The sequence below is a fragment of the Lutra lutra genome, chromosome 2 (genome assembly GCF_902655055.1).
Source record: "Lutra lutra chromosome 2, mLutLut1.2, whole genome shotgun sequence".
Taxonomy (NCBI): domain Eukaryota; kingdom Metazoa; phylum Chordata; class Mammalia; order Carnivora; family Mustelidae; genus Lutra; species Lutra lutra.
The window spans coordinates 106,839,459-106,857,825 of NC_062279.1; positions in this window are offsets into that span (position 1 = coordinate 106,839,459).

Genomic DNA, 18,367 nt, shown 5'->3' on the forward strand with positions numbered 1-18,367 from the left:
ATAGAAACCTCTTTAAAAAGGTGTTTTTTGGGATAAATGAAAGAAGTGATTCAACCTCCAGGGTACTTAGGTTTAGCTGAATAAAGATACTAATGATGATATATACAAAATGCAGTTAAACGTGCTTGCATAATAAGCTCAAGGCCCTGTGGTAGTTGTGGCAATGGTAGAAATTTGAGAATGCAAATTTATCAGAGCTGTTGGGAGCTTAATTAGACGGTCTTGTTATTTTTTGGTGTATTCTGTTATTAATAATGTTACAGTATAATTATAATGTTACTAAGCGCTGAAATAAACTAGTCAGTAAGGTTACTAAGTCCACCATAGGCCAATTTAAACAGTTGACACGATGATTTTGGAAAGAGAGAAGAAAATAGGGTAGCCTCAATTATAAATCTAACTTTTAATGATAGCCTTGGAAGCAATCTATGCTTAATTTGAAGTGTTCAAAAAAAGTGTTTTTCCTCCATATTCTATTCAACATTTTCAGTGACTGTGAAAATTTTATCTCTGCATGTACGCATGTTCTAACAGACGTTATGGACAAATTAATAAATATGAGTTTGCTTATTTGCCAAATTACAAAAGGCGAATTTAAAGAGGGCCATTCACAAGCTAGGGTGCTACTTTATTTTATCAAATTGACTAAATTGAGAAGTAGGAAACACAAATGATGGCAGCAAAAGAATGTTCGTAGTCCTGCCAGACCAAAATACAAATTCCCTCACTAAATTGCGTAAATATTATGGTGTAAACCACTTATCAACACCATTTTAAGTACTCTCAAGTGCTCTATTCCAAATTAGCTAGAGTTTCACATTTATGTAAATATGCTTGAGGGCTCAAGCACAGATTACCAAAATTACTTTCTATGATGAAGAATAAATAATTATTAGAGTTGCAAAATGTCATCTGGTTTGACAATGAGGTGTTTTTGGCTTGTTTGCTTCTGGATACCTATCTAGTTTTCTCCTGACCTTGTGCTTGAGGTTTGATTCAGTTAATGGGAATTTAAACAAATGAGCTATCTAAATACCCTCAATAAATATGTAAAGGAAACTACTAACTACTTTCTTCTAAAAAGTTCAGTTCTTTATATTGAATGATTTTAATACCAGGAACCAGATTATCCCCAGAGCCTAACAAAAGTCCTGAGACTTTCTGTCTCAAACAGGCAAGGCCTCATTTCTCATTCCCATCTTCTGGTTTCCACTGACTGAGAGAGATCTTATTTCAAGATTTTGGGACATTCTGTATGACTCAACCTGGGGGATTTAAGGCAAGATAAAGGGAGTCTCTATTATTAATAAATCAATTCATTATTGGCTTCAGGATCTTAGAGGACCATTTTTAATACCTAGCTTTAGAAATCATTAGGGTCTCACAAATTCCAAATTTCCCCTCAATTCATTCTATGGAACTTTCACCACATTTTCATTTCTGGACTAAGTGACTTAGGAGAGCTGTGGCATAAACAGAATGCTGTCAGACTGAAACATTGAAGACCTGGGTTCTAGCTCCAGTTCCCTTGCTCAAAAAAATTATATTATTCTTGGGCAGGTCTCTGAATATCTCTGGGACTCAATTTTACCATATAAAACAAAAACATTACTACCTACTCTATATGGCTATTGCAAGGGTTAAATGTGTAGAGTGTTCAAAATGAAGTGCTAGGTAAATACCAGGCATTATTTTCTTTGTGAAATGATTTGCAAATAAAACAACATAGCTTCAGTTAAAATTAAGCAATAGACAGATACAATTTTTTTTAGTGTCTGCCATAAATATTTAGTTGGTATATCAAAATCTAGTTCCTATTTAATTCTTGAGATCAGTATTCATGAGTCATTTTTAAAAGGACTCCACTGCCTGAACTGAGACATACTATCTTCTCTCCTCAGATATTCTAATCTCTAACCCATTCTTTTGTACGTAGGGATAAAATGATGAAACCACAAAAATGTTAACAAAGACACTCGACTTTGTGTTCCTCAATCCGCCTGCTACACCAGCCTTTAAGGCTAGATTTGTTGAAGTAGGTCAGATGGAGGGAAATCATAAGCCTCTCTATTTAACTGAGCTGTTCGCATTCAGTGGCTGGATGCTGGGTTTCTCTGTGGATGACTGAAATATTGGCATTAATATTCAACAAATGCAGTGTCCTCTTTGACTGTAAAATCTAGGCTAGATCTCCTATGCTTCTAGACCACTTGGTGAAGTTTGGTGGAGTGTTATGTTTTTGAAATAAATCCTTGACTCTAGAAGCAAAGGAGTGAAATTAGTCTTTCTTAGGTGATGGGCTGGACTGAATTTGACAGAAAAACAGATAAAATAGGGGTGTAAACACCTTGAGAGAAAGAAACAGTCTCCAACTTCGTATAGGTTTACCTGCAATGGAACTGCTACGTTCTTACCATCCTCTTGGTGAGAGGACATTATATGCCCCCCCTCTTTAGAGGCAATGTAATACTCAGAATCTTGGGCTCTCAAGTACCTCTTAAAAGAATATGTTTTGGAAGAGTATCCTTGTACTTTCCTATCAGGCACTTCCAAAACATCATCCTGCAGTGACCCATGAACCTCAAGCTCTGTCATCCCTTCCAGGAGCTTCCAGGTGATACGTCTGCCATCAGATTATACTTGGTTCAGCCAAGTTTAATTGAATACACGAAACAAGTATGACAGAATTTTTCAGTCTGATAGCCTTATTTTCTGTAGAGTGGTACTCAACTAGATGCAATCCATGCAGAGAAAGTGCAGGTGTTTTGCATCTGTCATTTCAATAGACAGCAAGACAATTCCATGAAAACCAGTGGCTGGCTAGGTAACAATTTATCAACTTGTTATTCAATCACTTTAGCTTTCTTTCTTTGAATGTGTGAATGAATGCAGCTTATGGATTCCTTTGGGCACATTCTAGTTTGCCAAAACAATTAATCTGGAGGGAAAACATTTTTGTACTTGTTCTTTGGAAACTTGTAGAAGCTTATGAAATGCTAACCGAGAATCTTAAATCTGATATTTGAGGGTCATGGTTGTGCTGTGCTGAAGAAAGTATTCAAAACTTCTTCTGTTTTTGGCATGAGAAACCTATGAAGAAGAATATCTTCCCCTAACATTGTCCAAGTCCTTTGTTTTCTGTCTGTTCTCCTAGTATTTTCAGACCTGGCCTCTTAGCTGAAGAACAGGTAGTTTTTAAGTTTTTAAGCTATGCAAAATAGTTTACAGTGTTTTTAATATTTCTTTCCTTTTCTACTCCTTTCCACTAATTTTCATTAACTGCCTCCTTTGCTTTTCAGCAAGCTAAAAGGAAGGCAAATTGACAGCTGTTACTTCTTCCTAATGCTTGGCAATCCTTTTGGAGAAAAGTTGTGTGGTCCATACTGCTCTTGTTTAGCATTTGCTATAAATTTTGAAATAGAGGAATATGAAATGGCTATTGTATAAATCTATTCTGTAACCCTATCTCCAATGTACTATGCAAATTCTATTGTAAACACAGGAAGCATAAGTCACAGTTTATCTAATACAAATTATATTTTATAAAATCACTGGAATTTATTCCACTCTTACCATTCCCAGAGAATAATTTCCAAAAAATATTGTTAAGTCTCATACACAGCAGATCAGTGGTTACCATGGCCAGGAGGTGGGGGAAGGGCCGACTTCAAAGTGGCATAAGGGAACTTTCTGGCATGATGACAATATTGTATATTTTTCTGTGGTGGTGATTATACAACAGTAGACTAAATTCATGAAAATCTACTATTGAATAATTTCTAATGTTATATAACTAGATTACATCTCAGTAAACAAGAGTTAAGGGAAAGAAAATCCCTGAAAAATGCAGAGACTGGTCCTATTAATGTAAGAAAGAGTAATACATGTCATCTTGAGTTATATCTATGTCTGTGGCCCTATTCTACATCTACACCCACTTCTACACCCCTGCTGACCTCTGTCTCTACTTTGAAATCTGCACACTGCCATATTGCTATCTCTGCCTCTACCATCACCTACACTCTAGCTCTGTCATTTTGTCTATTGGGAGACAGTATTACATGGTGTTTGAACACAGAATCTAGAAAAAAAGTTCTCAGATTAAAATTTCTGCTGGGTCTCTTAACTAGCTGTGTAACTTGGACAAATCACTTATTTTTTTTTTTCTGTGGCTCAGTTTTATTATCTGTAAAATGTAGATATGAATAATTCTTACTGGGGAGCTGGGGTGGCTCAGTCACTTAAGCATCTGCCTTCAGCTCCGGTCATGATCCCAGAGTCCTGGGATTGAGTGCTGCATTGGGCTCCCTTCTCAGCAGAGAGTCTGCTTCTCCCTCTCCCTCTGCCTGCTGCTCTGCCTACTTGTGCTCTCTTGCTATCTCACTGTTAAATAAATAAATAAATAAATAAAATGTTTTTAAAAAAAGAATAATCCTATTGGGATGCTTGGGTGGTTCAGTAGGTTAAACGTCTGCCTTCAGCTCAGGTCATGATCCCAGAGTCCTGGGATGGAGTCCCACATCGGTTGTTCAGTGGGGAGTCTGCTTCTCTTTCTGTCTACACTTCCCAATGCTTGTGCTCTCACTCTTTCTCTCTCTCTGATAAATAAATAGATAAATAGATAAGTAAATAAATAAATAAAATCTTAAAAAAAGAATAGTTCTTATTGGTTTATTATAAAGACTATTGGTTTATTATAAAGACTTATTATAAAGACTATAAAAATGTTTGGCACAAATCTTGACACATGGCAATCATTATATGAATTTTGACTATTACTGTTATCTATATAAATCCATAGAAATGGTTTGTAAGAGTTATCTCTGGTGAGGGCTGTGGTATCAGAGAAAGGTGAATGTATCTATATCTATCTATATTTTTAATAATCAGCATATATTGTGGAGGCCAAGAAAAACAAGGCTGTACCCACCTCGAGTCCAGCCCTGACATAAGTGCCGCCATCTTGATGTTCCAGATTATCACAAAATATTTCTTGGGTTCTGACCCACTCAGGTTAGCACTTTAAACAGTCCTTCTCTCCTTTAATGATTGATTTAAACCCCTGGACTGGAAAAGGTTGAGCTTCATTTTCTTTTTGTTACACTAATCATGTTTTGCTATTTTCTCCCATGTCTCCTCACCTGATTTGAACTCCTCCACTGTCATAACTTCCACAGATGATCCTTTCCACTTGGGAAGATCACCTGAGCAGACTCCCCTGGACTCAGCTGCCTCTGTCTTTCATAACTCCCCTACACATTCCCCAACTGACCAGTGTTGACCCGAGTAGGTAGGGACAACTCTATGCCCCTATTCAGCAGGAAGAAGTTACAGAAGATGAGACCTTCCACCTTCAACAACCTTAAAGATTTAAGGGTCAAAATTGTTTAGGGGGAAATGTGGAGGCTGAGAAAATTAAGGCCATCCCACCTCAAGTTTAGCTGATGTGGGAAACAGAGGCAGAAGAAAATCATTAAAATTCCTTACCTACTGACAAGCCCTTGAAACAGACAGAGTGGTTCTCCTCTGGGGACTCAACTGCCCTCACCTTGAGGTTTTGCTACGGACAATCCTAGCCTGACTGACCCCCTACCCCAACAGGTCCGACCAGGATCCTGTAAGTCTACTTTAACAATTCCTTTATCTCTAAACCTCCAAGATAGTGTCAAGAATCATTCCCAAGTATATGGCCCACTGATATACATCTAAAGGGTCTCACAAGAAGATTTTTATTATTGGTAATAAATAACCTTTCTCCCAACAATAGCTAGCCCCTCAAGGTCTTGGAGACCTTGCTTCCAAAAATCCTTGGAGACTTACATCACCCATAATCCCCTTTGTTCTCACCCACTGCCGAGTCCACCCCTACTCTGCCTTTAAGAACTCTGACTGTAATCTGGTTCGGGGTCCAAGTCCCTACTCCGCTGTGTCAGGTATACTTGGGCCCAAGCTTAAGCATGTCACCACAGGGTCCAAGTCCCTACTCTGCTGTGTCGGGTATACTTGGGCCCAAGCTTAAGCATGTCACCTCAGGGTCCAAGTCCCTATTCCGCTGTGCCAGGTATACTTGGGCCCAAGCTTAAGCTTGTCAAATAAACCCTCATGTGATTGCATCGGTGCTTGGCTCCTTGGTGGTCTCTCAGATGCGAAAACTCAGGCATAACAATATTACTTTGAATTAGAATAAAAGAAGTGAGCAAACCATTTGTACTATTTAGTTGGAGAACATGTATTCATCTTTTGGTAACAGGAACTTTCCATGGTTTTGTGCTTTGCCCAGATTAGTTTCAGTCTTCCTGGAGTGCAGAAAGCCAACTTACCTTTGTCCTCACATGAAGCCAATGGGACCAGGAGCTTGGGGGTTGTGGGTGCTCCCAGGCAGTAGTGTTCCCCAGGGGTGCTGCCTCTAGCAAGGTGGTTTCTGCTGCTGTCTCTACTCATTTTGGAGGTACCTCTCACGAGGGCTTTGCAGTTTTAACCAGGAAGCTCTATTGATGTACAAATTGGGATATACAAGATTCTAAAGTCTGAGAGACCCTCAGGATAATGATTTTCAGATATAGAGTGGGCTAGATGGGGCTTGTGCCCTACACACATTATAGGAAAAATTTGCCATGGAAAGAAACCTTGAAAACACCAGGTTGTAGGAAAGCTTTTTTGGAACAAGGTGGGAGAAATCTCCCTTGGCCTAAAGCTGATGTGCTGATGAGCCATAGAGATGGAAAGCCAAGCTTTACTTCTTAAGTAATTGGATGATTTTACATTTTGATCATTTTATTACATATATATGCATACAATCCATTTATACTATATAGCTACTGGTCGAAAATCTTGAAAATGCTTATTTTCCATTTTAGGAAGAGGTGCATAGCCATGTGTACTTCTCACTTTCAGAACTCAATGGGAATTCCTAAGCAAGAAGAATACAAAGAAATGACAGTGTTCCACAAACAGATGAAAAAGAACCATATAAAGAGACCATGTGATCTAGCTAAACCTTCACATAAGACTGCCTAATAATTAGTCTTTTCATTTGCCTAAAATGGAAAATAAGCATTTTCAACTAGGAGATACATAATGCCTGAAATGGGAAATTCTTGTGGCAAGAAGTTTGACAGTTTGATATAGCAGACGGTGATTAAAATGTGAGTGCAGTTGATTGGAGAACTTGATGACGATAATGATGATCTGGTTTCAAACTCTATGTGCACAAACTGGGTTCAGAAGATGCAGATGTCTAATTGGATTTACCTCCTGCCAGACTGAAGGTAGCACAGTTTCAGCCATTTGGGTCTTCTCAGGAGGCTGTGGGTTCACAGATTAATATTGCCATAAACTTTGGTGAGGAAAGAAAGTGGGCTTCCTTCTTGACATTGTGTCTCTTACATAATAACTAGAATATGGACCAAGGAGCACAAAGGATAAAGAGTGGAGTAGGTGACCTCTAGTAATTCAACAGACCTTCATATCTTCTACATTCAAAGTCTGGGTATCTTCAAGGGTTTTGAAACAAAGCATCTTAATTTCTAGACGTAATTTCATATATTCATTAAATGTTGTTTACTTTGCCTGAGTGTGGGAAATGTAATGTGTTCTGAATGAGCTGAAATCGTTCTATGGCACTAATGTCATATATATTTTTAACTTTTTGATTTGGCTGAGTTTTATCCTGTATTAGCCAACTGGTAGTTGGACATGTCAGCTGAGAAGAAACTGAATGGAAGTGGATAGATTAAATCATTGACTTTCAGCAATGAGAATTATCTTGGAAAATATATAACATTTAAGTAAATCTAATGTAATTATGTATTCAAGGGGCACTCATAAATATCAATGATTAATTTTCATTAAAAGGGCAGATATCTCATATTATAAGTGCTTCTACATTTTCATTGAGGCATTAATGATGAGTCCTAAAATATCTGTTTTTAGCTGAATTTAACCCATTCAGATATTACCTAGGGTAGTCAATTACTAATCAACAACAACAAGTGAATAACTTCTAGGTTTCTATGAAGGTTTTATTGAACAGTTTAGCCTTTGCCAACACAGACTGAATTTTTATACCTGTCTTAAAATTTATGTATACATTTGCAAACTTGTGGGAAACTCATGTTAGAGGAAATGTTAGCTTTTAAGATAATCACTAGATTGGTAATGCAAAGCTACTTTTCCTATAAAGTGATTTACTTGGTGTGTTTATTCTACTCTTATTTTTGATGGATCATGTACAATGTAGCAGATTGTCAAGAACTCAAAGGATGTGTTTTCTGTCAATTCACAGCTAGTGCGGAACTGGTTGAAATTTGAGCTCCTTCATTTGACCTTAATGTAACCCTGACCTGGGAGGACAGTATGTCTCTAGGGCTGGAAGATAATTTAATTTCCATGCATGTCAAGTCCTCAGTTTCTTCTGTGAGGAGGCTGCCGAGAAGTGTCAAATTTTGCAGAATCAGGTGTTCTGTGTTGGAGATGTGGAATACATTCTCCAGGGGTTAGAGTTGAGACCACCAAGTAGACTTCATTTTAAAGCCTTAGGGGAGCCCTGAAACCATAGATTGTGAAGATGGAAAATATTTCTTTACCCTGTAAACTATTCATCTTCCATTTCACTTTTAATATGTGCACCCATGATAGCATCAACAAAGAAAGTTCCAAAGGCCACACTTAGAACATCTAAGTTTATTATTTTATACTTTTCCAGCTGAAAACAATGGTTGAAAATTCCAGTGTGTCAAGCAGTGGAATTTAAGTTTCTAATGCATTCCCTGTGTTTTTCATCCCCAAAGGGTTGTAACACACTGCTTACAAAGATTAAATGTAGGAAACTCTGCAATATCTACAAGATAAGTCTAATTCCACTCAGCTACTTGAATTTCCTTCTTTTCCCACATATCTCTGGTTTGTGGAATAGTTTATTATACTGTAGAGCAAAGACAATTTCCAGCAAGACCAAAGTTAGTGGCATAACAGGATTTAACACTTCTGTGATTCTGAAATCATAGTTATATAGCTCAATATAAGGTGACCTCATCTCTGTTTCATATGACAAGCCTCTCTGTGGAACTCCAAGGTCATTATCTTCTTGTAAGGACTTCTCCATCCTTGCAAGTGAATTATAGTAGCAAAGAAGAAATAGTTTTAAAATGGCCATTGGATGAACTATGAGTGAGAAAGAAGCAAAAAATAACTCCAGCTGAGGGGCACTTTGTAAACTTCCTATTGATTTGATCATGGTAGATTCCTTCCATAACAACAAAATAATTTTTTTTCTTGGGAACTCAAAGGGTAAGATTATATAATTGGCTGTGTCAATACTCTATGGGAGAAGTTGTTTAATCAGGGTATGCTAAATGCTATAATGAATAACCTCCAAACTTGAGGAGACATAACAGATTAAGAGTATATTTTCTGCTTTTGTTGAAGTTCAATGCAGGCAGAGACCACTCTGTTCCATGTGGTCACTCAGGGACTTAGGCTCCTTTCATACTGTAGCTCTATATCTCTCATCTACAAACTTATAGGAGTTTGCTGGGTTTCTTCCAACTCAGTAGTCAAAGAGAAGAGCAGGCATGAAGAAGACACACTTGTCTTAACAGGTTGTGAGCAGGGATGGAAAAGCACTGCAGGAATTCTAGAGAACTGAAGTGTAGTTGTAGTACTTAGGAAAAGGGAAAGCATCAGTGAGCATATACCAATCTCTGTCATTCATAGCCAGCATGTAGCATGGGAAGAAAGTATTCTGGAAAGGGTGAGTTTTTTCCTATGGGGGTAAGAGGGGTAGATGGTGCTGGGAGAATACCAAGTATGTATGTTTCATTTTTCTCCAAAACCATGACAGTGTTACAAGATTTGTGTCTCAGCTAAATTTTGGCCATTTGGGGTGGCAGAGCTTTTTCTGTGGTAATCTTTTCAAACCATAGCCAGTATTTTCTGGTCAGATTCATGTAAACTCCTGCTCACTTTTGTGATCCCTGACTAAAAGTTGATGAAGACTCTGCCATTTGTTTGGTAAACTTATCTTTTTAAATATTGTTAGGTACTGACTTATAAGACCAAGACCTGGGGATGGATAGAGATTGAGCCTCTGTACACATACCATGGGTTAGTATGGCCAGAAGTAAAATATTTTGGTGACACAATCTTTTTATGAATGTACATATATACACATTAGGCCTGAGGTTCAACTGAAGCCTTTCCAGGAAAGAGCCCTTGAAGAGGACAGAGGGATTTACCAAGGACTTTAAGTTCAAAACAGCAGCATTCACAGAGAAGAGGCTGGCTCCAAACCTAGCTCTCTCAAACCTAGCTCTTCTCTCCTGAAGCTAAAATGAGTGAAAATGTTACAATGTACTCTGATCTCAAATAGAAAATAGTAACTTTCCCATTTCTACATAGAAGTTATCCTCTTCATGAAACTTAAATTTGAAATTGCAGATTCTTTCTCTCATCACTTTCTAATTTTATGTACTTACAGAAGACTCTTAGTGACATTAGTCTGGTGTCACTGGAAAAGGGTTTTAATCCTTTACTTTTTGCCTGTTAAAAATCATTGTCATTTGACCGTAGAAATTACGAATTTGAATGATTCATTTGAAGGTACTGGGGAAATTAGGATCTGTTTAAAGGCACCAGAATGTCTACTTATTTTAATTACAGTTTTCAAACACCAGGAGAAATGTTCTGAAGTTGTTGATGCTGTGGAAAAGTTACCTTCAGTAAAAATCTTAGGTTTTAGGAAACTAATCTGATTACTATTTTTTTCATCATACACATGTGATTTAGCAAGCAGCTGTGTGCCTTCATGTGGTCTCTAGTACATGGTTTTGGGTAACGAATTTACTTTTGCTTTTTGGCATGTGCATTTACTTTTTACATGTTGATAGTAAACAAGTATTGAATATTAAATTAAAAACACTCTTTTTAAGAAAAAAAGTCTCACTTTTTCAGTCATAATATTGTGAAAGCCATGTATATTATAATTTGAGGGGAAATATATTGCTGGTGATGTGATATAAAAATATTAGAGCGAAGTTTTTTTTTAAGTAATTAATTTTAAAATTCAGAGAAGATTAAAGGTTGTGTCTATAATGCAGTAATTTTTACTTACTAGAATTGTTAAATATTCACTTCATGGGTGAGAAAGCAATAGGGCTATATTTGTCCCAGGGAAAAGACCACATAACTCAGATACTGATACATTTTTTATAGCTGTGTAAACTTTTTCCATTCTTAGCAAGCCATGGTAACTGAGCAAATCATTGTAACAATTTGGCTTATAAAATTTAGTGCTTATAATTGTGTTTATAGCATTGCTGACTTTACCTCTCCACATTTTTTATTTTATTTTTTTTATTTCTATTGGAGTCTGTGAGTAAGTGACTAATGTGAAGATTATACATAATGTGTGTCGTTTCAGAAAACAGATCTGGACCTGCTGTTGTAAGACAGATGTTAGATCTCTGGGAATGTGACTTGTAGAACTGGAACTGAACTTTTAATGGACAACACTCTACTATGCTTCTGTGATTTACATTTAAATTATACTCCTCAATAAAAAATTGTTGCTATCCACTTTGTTTTATTATCCTTTGTTTGCTATTGTTGGTTATAAACCAAAATATTTATATTCATGTGGAAACCAAAACTGAGGAAGGGTAATATCTTTGAAATATGTTAAAATTGTCCTTCTTTTTGAATTTTTAGAGAACCTACCTCTATGTACATTTCCTCTTTTTAAAAATTATATATAGCTGAATAAATGAAAAACATTTGTATTTAAAGTAAAAATGTAAAAATTCAAAGTGAAAGATAATGAAAGTACTTACTATTTTAAAAGTTCCTTATACTTAGCCTATTTTAAATCCCAATTTGATAATTGAAGAATATAATATTTGTGATGGTAAAATTTCCTAATAAGGTTAAAAATGTTATCAGTAAGGGAAGCTTGTTTAGAAAAACCAGCAACTACAAAAACTAAAAATGTTTTTTTATAAAAAGTATTTTCGGAAATGTCTTTGTTAAGTTTGAGTCAATTCCTCAAACACTCAGATTTAGTTGTGGAAGTAAATTTTCACTTCTGGGATGTTTATATTTGCCTTACAAATCTTCTCTTATTACCATCATTGTATACCTTATGTGAAATGCATCCATGAGGATTATAAAATAGAAACCTGTTGGATTGCTGGATTGCTGCAAGACAAATAGATAAATAACGCCAACCCCACCCTTTTCTCCACGTGGATGCAAGGCCACACATGGCATGAGGTATCACATAATATTAGAATGTAATTAAATACATCTATGTGAATAATGTTTGCATGAAAATTTTTCTATCGTTTTCAGCCGCGACAAAGCATAAGATCTAGAGAGGGAACATGTGCCAAGGAACTCTATAAACTTTTGTAGCAACCATTCTGGTTCCTTCTGTTTTTGCTCAGGACAATGAAGATCTTGGTGCCAAAGCCCATTTTCTAAATAGCAAAATGGAACTTTGATTTATACAGTGTAACTTACTGGTTTTCCATATTGTCTTTTGGTCTGCCTCCTGACACTCTTCTGGCAGAGCTAACATTTCATTCCCATTTTTCAGGCTTTCTTCCTGAGGCAGATCCCCTTGTAAAAGTGGTATGACTCACATATTCTGTTGTGAAAAAGCACTCGTCGTCACATGCCGTGAAGTGTACATCCAAACACTTACAATTTTACAACCACCATCTCAAGGCCCAGAGGTGCAAGTTAATGCAATGCAGTGACTTTACTGGCCTCTCTGCCGGCTTTGAGATGAAGTAACTGTTTTGCATTATCTGGAATATGGAAATGAAGGGTCTGTGGTCTCTGTGCTGCTGATGAAACTTAAATCCACAAAGGCATCCTATCATCTGGAGACTCCATCAGTGTTTGAAAGAGGTATGCTTCAGTAAATTATTACATTATCTAGACCTGCAAGAAAAGGTATTTGCATTGTCTCAGCTTGTGTCCTTGAAGTATTCCATATTCTTTTTTTTTAAAGATTTTTATTTATTTATTTGACACACAGAGAGAGAGAGATCACAAGTAGGCAGAGAGGCAGGCAGAGAGAGGGGGAAGCAGGCTCCCTGCTGAGTAGAGAGCCCGATGCGGGCCTCGATCCCAATACCCTGAGATCATGACCTGAGCCGAAGGCAGAGACTTAACCCACTGAACCACCCAGACGCCCCTATTCCATATTCTTTTGTTCAATCATTCTAAATTATAAGTGGTCAGACTCTAGGTCTTCCTTAAATCACATTTATTATTTTCAGAGAGTTCAGGCATTGTGCTGTAGATTATAAAAGTAAATGGACTTAGACAAAAACAGGCTATCGATACTGGGAACTTCCTGGCATGTGTACTGTGAGATGTGAGGGCAAGTGATCTTGAGATACAAGGAACTTGGTATTAAAGGATGAGGGTAATATTCATGGTATTGGTGCTATAGGACTGATGTGGAGAAGGACAGGCATGGGTCATGTAAGAAAATTGAGGTATAGTCTTGCATGAAACTAATGAAATGGGGTTTTGACTTAGTTCTTTCCAAGTTCTCTACACTTGGGGCCTGGTAAATGAGATTCAAATTAGATGAACTATCCCTTTCCCTGGAATTTTACCTCCTTAGAGAACTGGACACCATTTCAGATGTCCCAACATAGCTGTTCTCCCCCCTGGTTCTCTGGTAAGCTCTCACCCAGTTTGATTGAGGCCAGATGGATTCTTTGCTTAACCAGAGCTTTTTGAACATTAACTGAATCAGATGCTTGCTGTTACTCAGTGCTATGAAATCTTCAAATTATATGCCACAGAATCAAGAACAGGGTGATCATCTTGCCCTAGCAGTATAATTTCTCTGGTGCCAAAATATAGAACTTACAAAACCAGAAATAGACTGCTGATTCCGAGTATTTTTCTATCTTTTTTAAATATTAAAAATTGGCCTCTGTGGTGCCTCTTGATGTGCCATTGAAATAAAATAAAGTCACATGTCTTTGCCAAGCAGGGTTTGGCATTTTTCTTCTGAAAACATTCACTTGGTTCTCATTGTATATATTCTGTTACATGCATATTTTCCATTATGTTTCATAAAAGAAGTCTAAAACTCTTGAATCATTTAATCAGACAGCGCGAAAGTATTTCTAAGCAACCATTGTATGAATTAAGCACATGGGTGTGCAACATTTAAAAGCAAACATGGAGTTGCTTGGGTGGCTCAGTCGGTTAGGCCTCCAACTCGATTTTAGCTCAGGTCATGATCTCAATGTCATGAAATTGAGCTCCACATTAGGCTGTGCACTGGGTGTGGAACCTGCTTAAGCTTCCTTCTCTCCCTCTCCCTCTGCCCTTCCCACCGCCCATGGCCCCCCAGCCCCACTCTCTCTCTCTCTCAAGGAAAAAAAAAAAAGTTAAAAAAAAAAAAAAAGAAGAAGAAAAGCATACATGGTTCCTGCTTTCCAAAGCTTTACAGTTTAAAGGTGGGTGGGGATTAAAAAAAAAAAAAAAGAAAAAAGAAAGAAAAAACAGAAAGAGAACCATCATCCAACCTCTTTCTTTCTAATCTATCATCTATCTATCTATCTATCTACATCATCTGTCTATGGAACAAAAATGAATGAGAGAGAGAGAAAGAAGGGAGAGAGGGAGGAAGGAAAGGAGATTTACAGAGAGAAATACAACAGAACATTTGCACAGATATGTAGAGGGCTCAAAGATAGTGTTGGTAGGTTGGAGCGTGGAAAGGATGCATTTGAATCTGTGCTGATTACAGATTCATAACTAGCTTTTGGACATGCCTTTCTAAAGAGACCAGTGGAATCCTATGATTAGCTTCCTAAGAATGTCCACCTCTTGCAATTCCTTTGTGGATCCACAGATGATCCTGTTTAAAATGAGGCACTTTTGACCCCTCGAATGCACTCTAGTTCTGAAACAGGATCTCAAGCCTGTCTTGAGCTTCCTCCCTAGAGCTGCCACTCTACTTCGTCATATTCTGTCGTCTACTGACTCCCTAGTGAATGATTTATTTTGAAGTTTTTATTTTAATTTTCTCCTCTTACTTCAGCTTTAGATTGATAGTCCTCCTCTCTTGACATCTGGTTTGCCTCACAGAGAAGGCTGTCCAAATGTAGCACTTTACACTGTTTCTTTATTATCTTTATAGAACAACAGGGTGTAGATGTGTGATTATAATTCAAAAGCTTGTTGGAGGGTGCTAGGGACTTGATGGGGAAAAGTGCAGTACATCAAGGACTCTGGAAAGCCGCTGACTGCGTGGTGTGGCAGACAGAGAAAAGCCAGTACACTTAGCAATCATTTCCCAGCACGTACCCTGCCCCCCCAGTTGTCGGACCCTCCCAACAGTGTGGAGAAGTTTCCTGAGTCCTCGTTCTATGTAAAGGGAGAAGCGTCTCATGCTAACCATGGTGGGCACATCCAGCAGAGATCAAAGTGCCTTCCCAGACGTTTCCTTTGTGACTCCTCTATTGGCCAACAAAGCTACTCTTTAGCTACCACTGTTTCAGTTTTGTTTGGTGGTTGAGATTTTTTTTTTTTTTTTTTAGTGTGGCAGAGAAAAGTTTCATCACATTTTATGCTGAATAGTTTAATAGTTCTTTTTATTTTTTAACTGTGTAGTTAATGTTGGATAGAGTTGTAACAGGCATTTACTGAAGGACACTGAAAGGAGACTATATGAAAGGACACTGTCAAAAGACTTGTAGGGAGCTTTGGTCTTTGAACAATAGGCCATATGGAAGTCTATGTTAGATATATGCCAACCCCACTGGTAAGTGCTGGGAATTATGAAAGAAACGCTTGAGTAGTCTAATGGAGTATTTCTTTGGTAATAGTTTTTAGAATAGATTCCTTGCAGGTATAATATTTTGAGAGTTTTCAGATAATGTTGGCAAAATTAAAAAGTTATGCATAATATAATACAACTTGTATTAAAACATAAGCCAACATTTATATATACCCATATATTTATATGTACACAAATATTTCAATTCTTCTTTTTTTTTTTTAAAGATTTTATTTATTTATTTGACAGAGATCACAAGTAGGCAGAGAGGCAGTAAGAGAGAGATGGAGGAAGCAGGCTCCCTCCTGAGCAGATGTGGGACTCAATCCCATGACCCTGAGATCATGACCTGAGCCGAAGGCAGAGGCTTTAACTCATTGAGCCACCCAAGCGCCCCTCAATTTTTCTTGATTATGAGGAATGATGGTACATAATCTTGGTGGTTAAAGACTTAACATTATTGGTTTCAATTCTTCAATTCTTTGTGTTGATCCTAAAAGTTATGTGGTGGTGTCATCAGTGATTTTGTGGAGGCTGTCATTGAAATTGTATGCTTCAGAGGCCTCATATGTACGAAAGAGACGTTCAACTACTGAGTGAATCTGGTTGACCCCCTACCTTCTTCATTGCTTTATGGTATTATGTTGTTTCTACTCATCACCCTATATGAAATAATCAAAATGAAGTGGGAACAGTGTCATAAGTTTGTAGAGTAATGTGTGTGTAATAAGTCCTGTGTATAAAAATGGTTTTGGAAAAAGGCCAATTATGAGTCTTCATAGTGGATAAGAATAAAGGGGAAGATGTCTAAAAAAAGGTTTTTTTGCTTCTTTTTCTTAACCAGGAAATAGAAATTTTGGATATATTAAAAAATGGAATGTTAAGTTTGGTAGTAGCTCTAATCTGTTTGATGAACAGTGAAGCATATTTTATTTTATGGAAAAATTATATAGATATATCATGTTCATGAATTTAGGGAGTTTTGAAAGCCTTAGAATGCACCCATCTAAGTTTTCATTGAATATGAATTTAAATTGATAATTTAAAAAGACATAATTCAACTTTTCTGATTTTCAATTACAATGGAAATTATATGAACATGCCTATGCCATATGTCACATAGGACATACCTAATATGGTCTAGCACTGAAAATGGACCAACCAACCAACAAATAAATGAGCTGTGGTAGATTGAAAAAAGTAGCCATAAATAATCTTTCTCCTTTTATCCATACCACTGGCAGCACCTCCTATAGATTCCAGTCTGGCCTTAGGACTCGCCTTGTCTAACCAGACATTAACAAACATCATGCAGTCAGGGGTTTGAAAAGAGATTGCTCACCGGGACTTGTACTCTCTTGCTTCTCCTCAGAATCTTGTGACTGCCACCATGGGAAGAAGTTAAGCTAGTCAGCTGATAGACACATTTTCTATTTGCCCTAGCTGTTCTAGAAACCGAAACAGACAAAACAAAACAAAAACAGCGAACGTTAGGCAACTTCTGAGTTATCCTTAAAGGCAGTAGTGACCCCAGCTGAGACCAGTCCTAGAACCAGCCAGGTAAGCCCAGCCCAGACTGCTGACCCACAGGAATTTCAGGTAAATAACTGGTTCTTGCTTTAAGCCATTAAGTTTTAGGGTAATTTGTTATTCAGCAACAGATAACTGATACATTAAAGTAAACCAATTATATAGTTTTAAAAAGCAGTAATATGAATACTTTAAGGGAAAAAATAAATTTTATCAATAAGAAAGAAGTCATTAAAATTTTACATTTGTATTTCAGGCCCAAGTTTTTAGTGTGTCTCCCAGCTGTGTGTTCTGAGTCCCAAGTACATTTCAACATGATCACTCTAAAGAAGAAGAAACATCTTAAGGAGTCTCAAGGGCTTCTGGAGAGTTCTAATATTAGAGCTCTTTTCCTCATGTATATTTTTCCCAACTTTAGGTGAGACCAACTCAGACTAGTTTCATCTCCAGCAAATAGACAGTATGTAGAAACTTGCTAATCTTTTGCCTGTTATATACTACCACCTAATACTACATCCTGGAGAAAAATGTATGAGATCCTATTAAAAAAACAAGTTGGATGGGCCGCCTGGGTGGCTCAGTGGGTTAAAGCCTCTGCCTTTGGCTCAGGTCATGGTCTCAGGGTCCTGGGATCGAGCCCCACATCGGGCTCTCTGCTCAGCCTGCTTCCCTTCCTCTCTCTCTACCTGCCTCTCTGCCTACTTGTGATCTCTCTCAGTCAAATAAATAATAAAATCTTTAAAAAAAAAGTTGGAAAACAGATAGTATCTATAGTGTTCCTAATTTAATACAAATTAGTTTCTATTCATTGTTATATAAACTCCATAAATCCAGGGACTTGGCCTGATTTTTATTTGACTCACTGCTATATCCACCCTCACTTAATGCTTAAACTCTGAGATTAAGAAGATTCCTCTCCAAGGCGCAGAGACTGGTAAGAATCAGTCTACTTTATAGGTTCAGGCTGAGAGGTCTTAATTCTGTTTTGGAGAAACAAAATAGACAAGAATATGCAATTTTCCTGTG